This window comes from Arachis ipaensis, chromosome B5 (genome assembly GCF_059453495.1).
Source record: "Arachis ipaensis isolate K30076 ecotype BB chromosome B5, ASM5945349v1, whole genome shotgun sequence".
In the NCBI taxonomy this organism is placed as follows: Eukaryota; Viridiplantae; Streptophyta; class Magnoliopsida; order Fabales; family Fabaceae; genus Arachis; species Arachis ipaensis.
Window position 1 is genome coordinate 102,700,294 of NC_142440.1, and position 14,515 is coordinate 102,714,808.

Consider the following 14,515-nt stretch of genomic DNA (forward strand, 5'->3'; position numbering starts at 1 on the left):
TAGGACTGTTAAATTGAACTAAATCCATTGAGATTAGCCCATTTAACGACTTTAAATATGTGAACTTTTGAATTGGTTAACGTGTTTAGCCCAACAGTTGGATGGTCTGCGAAATAAATGAATTGACCTATTTACTCATTTAAATTTTTTTTATTCTTTTTTCCTATTTTTGTTATTTTTTAACAATTTTTTTAACAATCTAATCTAAATTTCTTTACTTAAAATTTAATAAATATAAATATTATTTGAAAATAATAAAAAAAAACCACCAAAACTATTTTAGTATTTTTCAAACATAATATTTTTAAGTTTAATGGAAGAGCTACTTCTACGAGTTATTTAATGAGGGACAGAAGACTCTTTCGAACCTTGGTCGATTATGCACAAGGGAAGAAGATCAAAACTTTGACTACTATCGAAGAATTCGAGACTTCGAGGTAAAAGAGGCTCTAAAGCAGATGAAAAATGGCAGGACAGTAGGACCTGATAATATCCCGATTGAGGTTTGGAAGGGTCTTAGAGAAAAACGCATCAACCGGTTAACCAAGCTTTTTATTGAGATTTTAAGGTCAAAGAAGATGCCTGATGAGTGGAGAAAGAGCACTTTGGTACCTATCTATAAGAATAAGGTGTATATACAAAGTTGCAGAAACTATAGAGGGATCAAGCTTATGAGTCATACCATGAAGTTATGGGAAAGGGTGATAGAACAGAGGTTGAGAAAAGAGATACAAGTAACAAAGAACCAATTTGGATTCATGTCAGGCAGATCTACCACTGAAGCGGTATACCTTTTAAGAAGGATGATGGAGAGATATCGTAGTAATAAAAGGGATCTACATATGGTGTTTATTGATTTGGAAAAAGCGTATGATAGGGTACCAAGGGAGGTCTTATGGAAGGTTTTAGAAAAGAGGAGGGTAAGGATCGCATATATTCGTGCAATTAAAGACATGTATGATGGGCCACAACTAGTGTGAAGACTCAAAGTGGTGTGACAGAGGAATTTTCTATTGGTATAGGATTACACCAGGGATCATCCTTAAGTCCATACCTTTTCACATTAGTCTTGGAAGTACTCATAGAGCACATCCAAGAGCTTGTGCCATGGTGCATGCTTTTTGCCGATGATATCGTCCTTATGGGAGAGTCAAGGGAAGACCTAAATAAGAAGTTGGAGTTATGGAGAGAAGCTTTAGAAGTGTATGGTCTGCGCATAAGCCGTAGCAAGATAGAATATATGGAATGTAAATTCAGTTCGAGAAGGGAAAACTCTAATATAGAGGTGAAGATTGGAGAAAACACCCTACGAAAAGTTAAAAGTTTTAGGTATCTTGGGTGCATCATACAGGATAATGGAGAGATTGAACAGGATGTAAATCATAGGATCCAAGCAGGGTGGTCAAAATAGCGGAGTGCATCTGGTTTTATATGGACAAAAAAGTGCATTTAAAACTTAAAGGTAAATTCTATCGCACCGCTATAAGACCGGCTATGCTTTATGGTACGGAGTGTTGGGCGGCTAAAGGGGAGCACGAACATAACCTGAGTGTGGCAGAGATGAAGATGTTGAGATGGATGAGTGGTCATACGCGATTGGATAAAATAAGGAATGAAGATATAAGGGAGAGAGTTGGAGTAGCACCAATTGTGGAAAAGATGGTTGAATCGCGTCTTAGGTGGTTTGGACATGTGAGAAGAAGACAGATAGAACATCCAGTCAGGAGGGTGGATGAGATGGAAGATGGACAAGGGGCGAAAGGCAGAGGAAGACCTAAGAAGACCATCCATGAGGTGGTCAAACGAGATCTACATGTAAATGGTCTCTTTGTAGACATGACACATGACAGAGCACAATAGCATCGTTTGATTCATGTAGCCAACCCCATTTAGTGGGACAAGGCTTTGTTATTGTTTGTTTGTTTAATATTTTTAAATTTAATAATACATGACTTTATTAACATAGTGAACTTAAGTTATTATATATTTAGTCTCTTTATATAGAAAATAAATCTAGCAAGATAAATTATCAATTGAACATTACTGATATTAGAAAATTGTATTTGAAGTATAACAACTACAAAGTAGCATACATTGACTTTATGCCAAACAATTTGAAAAAAAAAATCAAAAGCAATATTCATCCATTATAATTTATTTGTGAAACTCAATAGACAATATTCTAGATTTGAATTTTAAATTATTTGTAAATCTCTTTAAAAAAAATCAAATTTTATTTATTGCTCAAATAAATTGAACAAAAGATTAGATACCTAATTAAGTCCTAAATTTAGGAAGAAAAAAACTTTGTCAAAAATCTGACTAGTTAATATATAAATCAAAATGATGAAAATTTAAATTAGTATAACAACATAGGAATTATATAATTAACTTAATGAAAATGAGTCCACTTGCAACAAAATTCATTAGCCCTTTGCCCTGTTGGCCTATCGTAGTAATTGATGACATGTCACCATGTCATGTTTTTCTATGCCTTTTTCCTTTGTTTTCAATAGGTTTTATGCACTTTCTTGAGCCATAAGCAAGCCAAGTGGGTAGATTTTCATGCTTCCTTTGATTTAATCAACCATGTATGAATTTATGCTATTTCATGAAGTTTTATGCTAAAATTGTCACATATTATAAAAGAATGAATATCTCATGATTTTGAGCATAGCTTTGATGTGTTTGGTTGATTAATGATAGGTGAAGAAGGCTTGGAGAAAGGGTGAAGCAAGAAGGAATGGCTAGGAGTAAAGAGAGGACAATGGAATAAGTTGAACCAGGAAGCAAAAACTTTTGGGTGAAAAGTTAGCCTCAAAGTTAGACCCCTAACTTGGAGGCTAACGTTGGCACATGAAATTCACCCCTGGGCACCAAAAGTTTGCGCCAACGTTAGCCCCCTAACTTTGAGGCTAACGTTGGCATGAAGAGAACCTCCCTGGGCACCAAAAGTTTGCGCCAACGTTAGCCCCCTAACTTGGTGGCTAACGTTGGCACATGAAATTCACAAGGGGAGGAGCAAAAGTTTGCGCCAACGTTAGCCCCCTAACTTTGAGGCTAACGTTGGCGCCACACACCACAACAGCTTGAAGGGGTATACTTCCAACAAGAATAACTTGAGCTACAGAGCTCCAAATGAGGTGATTCAAGAAGCATTGGAAAGTAGGAATCAAGAGCTTTCCAAGCATATATGGCACTGCATGGTGGACACTAAAATTGAGGGAGAAAACTGCCCCGCAATGTGCATAAACGAACATGGTGGAAACTTGCAGTGAGGCCAACTGACCTCTGCACCTTCAACGGAGTATAACTCGAGCTGTAGAGCTCCAAATAATGTGCTCCCAACGGCATTGGAAAGTCGACATCCAGGGCTTTCCAACAATGTATAATAGTATGGGGTGGATAATACGTTTGAGCCTCCAGAACTGGCATTTTCGCCAACGTTTGAGGCAAACGTTACCTCAAACGCTGCACACCAAAGCCAGCGACCATGCCCTCTTCAAATGATCATAACTTGAGTTGTAGATGTCCAATTGAAGTGATTCCAAGTGGGTTAGAAAGCTGACATTCAGAGCTTTCCAACCATATATGATAGTCTATATTGGGCATAAAATTGGCAACATGACAAGAGGACAAAGTTGGCGCCATAAATGTGCATAAGGGAGGCCAACGTTAGGGTCAAAGTTAGACCCCTAACGTTGGCACCAACGTTCATACCAGCAAGTTTTGTGGGCTGCTATGAAAAGTTGGAGCCAAAGTTAGACCCCTAACTTTAGCTCCAACTTTTGGTCCAACTTTTGCAAACTCAACCCGGTTCAATTCGGTTCCTCTTCAAACTCCAAGAGCAATCAACCAAGGCCTTTATCAACCCAATTCCATCAAGAGCAAGGGCCCAAATGATCATCACTCAAAGGCACAAGAAATAGATAAAATAGGAATTTCATTTAATTGTAATTTGTTTTTAATTTCATTTTCATTTTGTAGAAATGCCTATAAATAGGCATCTGTTTCATATTTGTAAAGGGGGGCTGGCTCCAAGAGGGAGCATTAGGATTTGAGAGCTCTCTCTTAGTTTTCAATTTCGTTTTGAATCTTGGGTTGAGAATTGAAGAAATTCTGTTTCAATCTCACCTTGAGAATTTTCTTGTTTACTTTCTCTGCACAATTGAATTTCCATTCCTGTTTACTACTTCACCTTCTCTTGGCTTCTGCAATTTACTTTTCTTTAATTTCCTTGCAATTGTTCTAAGCTTTGATTTACTGCTTTCATTTAATTTCCCTGCACCCAATCCCTTTTACTTTCATGCAATTTACATTTCTTGCTCTTTAAGTTTCATTGCAATTTACTTTCTGCACTTTAATTTTCCTTGTCATTTACATTCTGTTGGCTTCAATGGTCACTCAAATCACTCAATGTTAGCTTGACTAAACTAATCACCCACTAAAATTGCTTGATCCATCAATCCCTGTGGGATCGACCTCACTCCCGTGAGTTATTATTACTTGATGCGACCCGGTGCACTTGCCGGTTAGATTTGTGTGTTTTGGGAGAAATTTATTTTTCACCAAAATACTCATCAAGTTTTTGGCGCCGTTGCCGGGGATTGATTAGATCAACAATGATTATGTGGGTGAGAAGTCTAGATCAAGCATTTTCTTTATTTTTGTTTTCTGTTTCAAAGTGAAACCAAGGTGTTTGAGTTTTTGCCTCACTAAGAAATTCTCATCTCTGATATGAGTAATTTCAATTTTCCTTGGTTGTGTGTTTTACAAAACTCAAATGGAGTTCAACTCATCTTATGATCAAACAAATTCTATGGGATATCAACCACCATCACCAATCTCTAATGATGGCTGGGGATATCACCAAGAAACTTCAAATTCTGGGCACTCCAATTCATGGAGCTATGCTTCAGAACCACAAGATGAGAAAGAAAATCATATGGGATATTTCTCTCCACCACAAAATAATGCAAGTCATGATTCTAATGGTGGCTGGGAAGAGAATTCTAGTGCTCCATATGATATTCATCCAGAGATATCATCACTTGACCATACTTCAACCGAAAGCCCCTTTCAAAACTCACCACCCACACAAACTTCCATGAACCACTGATGAGCGGATAATTTATACGCTTTTTGACATTGTTTTTAGTATGTTTTTAGTAGGATCTAGTTACTTTTAGGGATGTTTTCATTAGTTTTTATGTTAAATTCACATTTCTGGACTTTACTATGAGTTTGTGTGTTTTTCTGTGATTTCAGGTATTTTCTGGCTGAAATTGAGGGACTTGAGCAAAAATCAGATTCAGAGGTTGAAAAAGGACTGCTGATGCTGTTGGATTCTGACCTCCCTGCACTCAAAGTGGATTTTCTGGAGCTACAGAACTCGAAATCGTGCGCTTCCAATTGCGTTGGAAAGTAGACATCCATGGCTTTCCAGAAATATATAATAGTCCATACTTTGGCCATGAATTGATGACGTAAACTGGCGTTCAACGCCAGCTTTCTACCCAAATCTGGCGTCCAGCGCCAGAAAAGGATTCAAAACCAGAGTTGAAGGCCCAAACTGGCACAAAAACTGGCGTTCAACTCCACAAATGGCCTCTGCACGTGCAACACTTAAGCTCAGCCCAAACACACACCAAGTGGGCCCCGGAAGTGGATTTATACATCAAATACTTACTCATGTAAACCCTAGCAGCTAGTTTATTATAAATAGGACCTCTTACTATTGTATTAGGCATCTTGGGATTACCTTATGATCCTTTGATCACGTTTTAGGGGGCTGGCCATCTCGGCCATGCCTGGACCTTCACTTATGTATTTTCATACGGTAGAGTTTCTACACTCCATAGATTAAGGTGTGGAGCTCTGCTGTTCCTCAAAGATTAATGCAAAGTACTACTGTTTTCTATTCAATTCTTCTTATTTCGCTTCTAAGATATCCATTCGGATCCAAGAACGTGATGAAGGTGATGATTATGTGTGACGCTCATCATCCTTCTCCCTTATGAACGCGTGCCTGACAAACACTTCTGTTCTCCATGAAATAAGCTAGAATGAGTATCTCTTAGATCTCCTAACCAGAATCTTCGTGGCGTAAGCTAGAATGATGGTGGCATTCAAGAGAATCCGGAAGGTCTAACCTTGTCTGTGGTATTCTGAGTAGGATTCAATGATTGAATGACTGTGACGAGCTTCAAACTCGCGAGTGCTGGGCGTTAGTGACAGACGCAAAAGGAGGGTGAATCCTATTCCAGCATGATCGGGAACCGACAGATGAATAGCCGTGCCGTGACAGGGTGCGTGAGCATATTATTCACTGAGAGGAGGGGATGTAGCCACTGACAACGGTGATGCCCTTGCATAAAGCCAGCCATGGAAAGGAGTAAGACTGATTGGATGAAGATAGCAGGAAAGCAGAGGTTCAGAGGAACGAAAAGCATCTCCATTCGCTCATCTGAAATTCCTACCAATAATTTACATAAGTATCTCTATCCCTATTTTATTATATAATATTCGAAAACTCCATGATTATTTTATATCCGCCTGACTGAGATTTACAAGGTGACCATAGCTTGCTTCATACCAACAATCTCCGTGGGATTCGACCCTTACTCACGTAAGGTATTACTTGGACGACCCAGTGCACTTGCTGGTTAGTTGTATCGAAGTTGTGACTATTATGAATTCAGATCAAAGCACCAAGCTTTGGAGCCATTACCAGGGATTGTTCGAGCCTGGACATCACAATTTCGTGCACCAAGTTTTTGGCGCCGTTGCCGGGGATTGTTCGTGTTTGGACAACTGACGGTTCATCTTGTTGCTCAGATTAGGTAATTTTATTTTTATTTTATTTTCAAAAATTTTTCAAAAATATTTCTAAAATTTTCTCATCTGTTTTCGAAAAAAAAATGTTTTCAAAAAAAAAAAAATTTATTCAAAATTTTTAAGAATGAATTCTAGTGTTTCATGATGATTTGTTGAATCCTGGCTGGCTGTAAGCCATGTCTAATCTTTTGGACTGGGGTTTCAACTTACCATCACAAAAAGAAGAGATTCTCACACACTTAGTTGTTCTATACTTGAAAAGTATCCATATCTGCTGAAGCTTGGCTGGCCATTGGCCATGTCTAGTGTTTTGGACTGGAGCTTTCTTTGAAAGCTTGGCTGGCTAGTGAGCCATGTCTAAATTCCTGGACTGAAGCTTTAGACTAACATGGCAAGATTCCTGGAATTCATATTAAAAATTTTGGAATCCTTAATTTTCTTTTTCATATAATTTTCGAAAAATATAAAATAAAAATCCAAAAAAAAAATTAGAAAATCATAAAAATTAAAAATATTTTCTGTTTCTTGTTTGAGTCTTGAGTCATGTTATAAGTTTGGTGTCACTTGCATATGCATCTTGCATTTTTCGAAAATTTCATGCATTCATGGTGTTCTTCATGATCTTCAAGTTGTTCTTTGTAAGTCTTCTTGTTTGATCTTGATGATTTTTTGTTTTGTGTCTTTTCATGTTTATCATATGCATTCTTGAATTCTTAGTGTCTAAGCATTAAAGAATTCTAAGTTTGGTGTCTTGCATGTTTTCTTTGCATTAAAAATTTTTCAAAAATATGTTCTTGATGTTCATCATGACATTCAAAGTGTTCTTGGTGTTCATCTTGACATTCATAGCATTCTTGCATGCATTCATTGTTTTGATCTAAAAATTTCATGCATTGCATATTTTTCATGTTTTTCATAAAAATTTCAAAAATCAAAAAAATATCTTTCCCTTTTTCTCTCATCAAATTCGAAAATTTGGATTGACTTTTTCAAAAATTTTTAAAATCAAATTGTTTCTCATGAGTCAAATCAAATTTTCAATTTGAAAATCTTATCTTTTTCAAAATCTTTTTCAAAAATCAAATCTTTTTCAAAATTCTTAGTTATTTTCGAAAATTCCAAAAATATTTTTCAAAAATCTTTTTCTTATTTTTAAAATCAATTTTTCGAAAATAACATAATCAATTAATGTTTTGATTAAAAAATTTGAAGTTTGTTACTTGCTTGTTAAGAAAGATTCAAACTTTAAGTTCTAGAATCATATCTTGTGATTTTTTTTTGAATCAAGTCATTAATTGAGATTTTAAAAATCAAATCTTTTTCAAAAACTAATTTCTATCATATCTTTTCAAAAATATCTTCTTATCTTATCTTTTTCAAAAATATCTTTTCTAACCTCCTAACTTCTTATCTTTTCAAAATTTGTTTCAACTAACTAACTAACTTTTTGTTTGTTTCTTAACTTTTTCAAAACCACCTAACTAATTCTCTCTTTCTAATTTTCGAAAATATCTCCCCCTTTTTCAAAAATTTCTTTTTAATTAACTAATTATTTTTATTTTTATTTTTGATTTCAAAATTTTCGAAAAATACTAACAAATTTTCAAAAACCAATTTTCAAAAATCACTAACTCCTTTTCAAAATAATTTTCGAAAATTATACCTCCCCCATCCTATTCTATTTATTCATTCATATCCTAACATCTCATCTCACATCTCTTCCATTCTCACAGTTGTGTTTCTTCCTTTATATTACATTCTTTGTCTCCCCCTTTTCTTCCACTCACAAAGGGATCCCTATACTGTGGTATAAAGGATCTCTATTATTATTATTATTATTTTTCTGCGCCTTCTTCTTTGTCATATGAGCAGGAGCAAGGATAAGAACATTCTTGTGGAAGCAGATCCAGAACCTGAAAGGACTCTGAAGAGAAAATTAAGAGAAGCTAAAATACAACAATCCAGAGATAACCTTTCAGAAATTTTTGAACAGGCAGAGGAGATGGCAGCCGAAAACAATAATAATGTAAGGAAGATGCTTGGTGAATTTACTGCACCTAATTCCAATTTACATGGAAGAAGCATCTCCATTCCTGCCATTGGAGCAAACAACTTTGAGCTGAAACCTCAATTAGTTTCTCTGATGCAGCAAAACTGCAAGTTTCATGGACTTCCATCTAAAGATCCTTTTCAGTTCTTAACTGAATTCTTGCAGATATGTGATACTGTTAAGACTAATGGAGTAGATCCTGAAGTCTACAGGCTCATGCTTTTCCCTTTTGCTGTAAGAGACAGAGCTAGATTATGGTTGGATTCTCAACCCAAAGACAGCCTGAACTCTTGGGATAAGCTGGTCACGGCTTTCTTAGCCAAGTACTTTCCTCCTCAAAAGCTGAGCAAGCTTAGAGCTGATGTTCAAACCTTCAGACAGAAAGAAGGTGAATCTCTCTATGAAGCTTGGGAAAGATACAAACAGTTGACCAAAAAGTGTCCTTCTGACATGCTTTCTGAATGGACCATCCTGGATATATTCTATGATGGTTTATCTTAGCTATCAAAGATGTCACTGGACACTTCTGCAGGTGGATCCATTCACCTAAAGAAAACGCCTGCAGAAGCTCAAGAACTCATTGACATGGTTGCTAATAACCAGTTCATGTACACTTCTGAAAGGAATCCTGTGAGTAATGGGACGCCTATGAAGAAGGGAGTTCTTGAAGTTAATACTCTGAATGCCATATTGGCTCAGAATAAAATATTGACTCAGCAAGTCAATATGATCTCTCAGAGTCTGCATGGAATGCAAGCTGCATCCAACAGTACTCAAGAGGCATCTTCTGAAGAAGAAGCTTATGATCCTGAGAACCCTGCAATAGCAGAGGTAAATTACTTAGGTGAACCTTATGGAAACACCTATAACTCAACATGGAGAAATCATCCAAATTTCTCATGGAAGGATCAAAAGCCCCAACAAGGCTTTAATAATGGTGGAAGAAACAGGTTTAGCAATAGCAAACCTTTTCCATCATCAACTCAGCAACAGACAGAGAACTCTGAACAAAATGCTTCTAATTTAGCAAATCTAGTCTCTGATCTATCTAAGGCCACTGTAAGTTTCATGAATGAAACAAGGTCTTCCATTAGAAATCTGGAAGCACAAGTGGGCCAGTTGAGTAAAAGGATCACTGAAATCCCTCCTAGTACTCTCCCAAGCAATACAGAAGAGAATCCAAAAGGAGAGTGCAAGGCCATTGACATAAGTGCCATGGCCGAACCTGTGAGGAGAGGAGAGGACGTGAATCCCAAGGAGGAAGACCTCCTGGGACGTTCAGTGGTCAAATAAGGAGCTTCCCTCTGAGGAACCAAGGGAATCTGAGGCTCATCTAGAGACCATAGAGATTTCATTGAACCTCCTTATGCCCTTCATGAGCTCTGATGAGTATTCCTCTTCTGAAGAGAATGAGGATGTTACTGAAGAGCAAACTGCCAAGTTTCTTGGTGTAATCATGAAGCTGAATGCCAAATTATTTGGCATTGATACTTGGGAAGTTGAACCTCCCTTGTTCATCAATGAACTAAGTGATCTGGATCAACTGACATTGCCTCAGAAGAGACAGAATCCTGGAAAGTTCATATTACCTTGTACCATAGGCACCATGATCTTTAAAGCTCTGTGTGACCTTGGTTCAGGTATAAACCTCATGCCCCTCTCTGTAATAGAGAAACTGGGAATCTATGGGGTGCAAGCTGCTAAAATCTCACTAGAGATGGCAGACAGCTCAAGAAAACAGGCTTATGGACAAGTAGAAGATGTATTAGTAAAGGTTGAGGGCCTTTACATACCTACTGATTTCATAGTCCTGGATACTGGAAAGGACGAGGATGAATCCATCATCCTAGGAAGACCTTTCCTGGCCACAGCAAGAGCTGTGATTGATGTTGACAGAGGTGAAATAGTCCTTCAATGGAATGAGAACTCCCTTGTATTCAAAACTCAAGGATCTCCCTCTGCAACCATGGAGAGGAAGCTTGAAAAGCTTCTCTCAAAGCAGAGTCAACCAGAGCCCCCACAGTCAAACTCTAAGTTTGGTGTTTGGAGGCCACAACCAAACTCTAAGTTTAGTGTTGAACTCCCATATCCAAACTCTAAGTTTGGTGTTGGAGAGTCTCAACAAAGCTCTGCACATCTGTAAGGCTCCATGAGAGCCCACTGTCAAGCTATTGACATTAAAGAAGCGCTTGTTGGGAGGCAACCCAATGTTTATTTATCTAACTATATTTTTCTTAGTTATGTGTCTTTATAGGTTCATGATCATGAAGAGTCACAAAATAAATATAAAAATTGAAAACGGAATAAAAAACAGCAGAAGAAAAATCACACCCTGGAGGAGCATCTGCCTGGCGTTCAAACGCCAGAACAGAGCATGGTTCTGGCGCTGAACGCCCAAAATGGGCAGCTTCTGGGCGCTGAACGCTAGAACAGGCATGGTTCTGGCGTTCAACGCCAGAAATGGCACACAAATGGGCGTTGAACGCCCAAAATGGCCACCAACCTGGCGCTGAACGCCCAAAGTTGGATACAAAGGCATTTTTACATGCCTAATGGTGCAGGGATGTAAATGCCTTGACACCTCAGGATCTGTGGACCCCACAGGATCCACTCAGGATCTGTGGACCCCACAGGATCCACTCAGGATCTGTGGACCCCACAGGATCCCCACCTACCTCCACTCACTTCTTCTCACCACTCTCTTTCACACAACCCCATAAACACTCTTCCCTAAAAGCCCTTCACCAATCACCTCAAACTTTCTTCCCCATCACCTCTTTACCACTCACATCCATCCACTCTTCCCCATAAACCTACCTCATAAACTCCACCTACCTTCGAAATTCAAAACCAATTTCCCACCCAAACCCACCCATATGGCCGAACCAATACCCCCCCTCCCTTCCCTATATAAAGACCTCCATTCTTCATCAAATTCACACAACACACCCCTCTACACTCCTCTTAGCCGAAACCTCATCTCCTTCTCCCTCTCCATATTTCTTCTTCTTCTTCTTGTATTCTTTTGTTTATTGCTCCAGGACGAGCAATATTCTAAGTTTGGTGTGGTAAAAGCATAGCTTTTTTTGTTTTTCCATTACCATTGATGGCATCAAAGACCGGAGAATCCTCTAGAAGAGGGAAAGGGAAGATAAAAGCTTCCACATCCGAGTCATGGGAGATGGAAAGGTTCATCTCCAAAGCCCATCAAGACCACTTCTATGATGTTGTGGCCAAGAAAAAGGTGATCCCTGAGGTCCCTTTTAAACTCAAAAGAAATGAGTATCCGGAGATCCGACATGAAATTCAAAGAAGAGGTTGGGAAGTTCTAACAAATCCCATCCAACAAGTCGGCATCCTAATGGTTCAAGAGTTCTATGCCAATGTATGGATCACCAAGAACCATGATCAAAGTAAGAACCCGGATCCAAAAAACTATGTTACAATGGTTCGGGGGAAATACTTAGATTTTAGTCCAGAGAATGTGAGGTTGGCGTTCAACTTGCCATACATGGAAGAGAACGCACGCCCCTACACAAGGAGAGTCAACTTTGATCAAAGGTTGGACCAAGTCCTTATGGACATATGTGTAGAAGGAGCTCAATGAAAGATTGACTCCAAAGGCAAGCCGGTTCAACTAAGAAGATTGGACCTCAAGCCTATAGCTAGAGGATGATTGGAGTTTATTCAATGCTCAATCATTCCCACTAGCAACCGGTCTGAAGTTACTATAGACCGGGCCATCATGATCCATAGCATCATGATTGGAGAAGAGGTGGAAGTTCATGAGATTATACCTCAAGAACTCTACAAGGTGGCTGACAAGTCCTCCACCATGGCAAGGTTAGCCTTTCCTCACCTCATTTGCCACCTATGCAATTCAGCTGGAATTGACATAGAGGGAGATATCCTCATTAAAGAGGAAAAGCCCATCACTAAGAAAAAGATGGAGCAAGCAAGAGAGCCCAGTCATGGAGCTCAAGAGGCGCAAGAAGCTCATCACCATGAGATTCCGGAAATGCCTCAAATGCACTTTCCTCCACAAAACTATTGGGAGCAAATCAACACCTCCCTAGGAGAATTGAATTCCAATATGGGACAACTAAGGGTGGAACATCAAGAGCACTCCATCATGCTTCATGAAATAAGAGAAGATCAAAAAGCAATGAGGGAGGAGCAACAAAGACAAGGAAGAGACATAGAAGAGCTCAAGGACATCATTGGTTCCTCAAGAAGGAAACGCCACCATCACTAAGGTGGATTCATTCCTTGTTCTTCTTTCTTCTGTTTTTCGTTTTCTATGTTATGTGCCTATCTATGTTTGTGTCTTCACTACATGATCATTAGTAGTAGTAACTATGTCTTAAAGTTATGAATGTCCTATGAATCCATCACCTCTCTTAAAATAAAAACTGTTTTAATTCAAAAGAACAAGAAGTACATGAGTTTTGAATTTATCCTTGAACTTAGTTTAATTATATTGATGTGGTGACAATGCTTCTTGTTTTCTGAATGTATGCTTGAACAGTGCATATGTCTTTTGAAGTTGTTGTTTAAGAATGTTAAATATGTTGGCTCTTGAAAGAATGATGACTAGGAGACATGTTATTTGATAATCTGAAAAATCATAAAAATGATTCTTGAAGTAAGAAAAAGCAGCAAAGAACAAAGCTTGCAGAAAAAAAAAATAGGCGAAAAAAAAAATAGAAAGAAAAAGAAAAAGCAAGCAGAAAAAGCCAAAGCTCTTAAAACCAAGAGGCAAGAGAAAAAAGCCAATAACCCTTAAAACCAAAAGGCAAGGGAAATAAAAAGGATCCCAAGGCTTTGAGCATCAGTGGATAGGAGGGCCTAAAGGAATAAAATCCTGGTCTAAGCGGCTAAACCAAGCTGTCCCTAACCATGTGCTTGTGGCGTGTAGGTGTCAAGTGAAAACTTGAGACTGAGCGGTTAAAGTCAAGGTCCAAAGCAAAAAAAAAAGAGTGTGCTTAAGAACCCTGGACACCTCTAATTGGGGACTTTAGCAAAGCTGAGTCACAATCTGAAAGGGTTCACCCAATTATGTGTCTGTGGCATTTATGTATCCGGTGGTAATACTGGAAAACAAAGTGCTTAGGGCCACGGCCAAGACTCATAAAGAAGCTGTGTTCAAGAATCATCATACTGAACTAAGAGAGTCAATAACACTATTCGAAATCTGAAGTTCCTATAGATGCCAATCATTCTGAACCTCAATGGATAAAGTGAGATGCCAAAACTATTCAAGAGGCAAAAAGCTATAAGTCCCGCTCATATGATTGAAGCTCTGTTTCATTGATAGTTTGGAATTTATAGTATATTCTATTCTTTTTATCCTATTTTGATTTTCAGTTGCTTGGAGACAAGCAACAATTTAAGTTTGGTGTTGTGATGAGCGGATAATTTATACGCTTTTTGACATTGTTTTTAGTATGTTTTTAGTAGGATCTAGTTACTTTTAGGGATGTTTTCATTAGTTTTTATGTTAAATTCACATTTCTGGACTTTACTATGAGTTTGTGTGTTTTTCTGTGATTTCAGGTATTTTCTGGCTGAAATTGAGGGACTTGAGCAAAAATCAGATTCAGAGGTTGAAAAAGGACTGCTGATGCT

General features: G+C 38.1%; 1 non-coding gene across 1 annotated transcript; it reads right to left on the minus strand.

Moving 5' to 3' along the window:
• Positions 1-9,235: 9,235 nt before the first annotated feature.
• On the minus strand, positions 9,236-9,343 carry LOC148565194 (small nucleolar RNA R71). Its single transcript, XR_015885103.1, has one exon. It is a non-coding gene; the product is annotated as a small nucleolar RNA R71 (small nucleolar RNA).
• Positions 9,344-14,515: the final 5,172 nt, after the last annotated feature.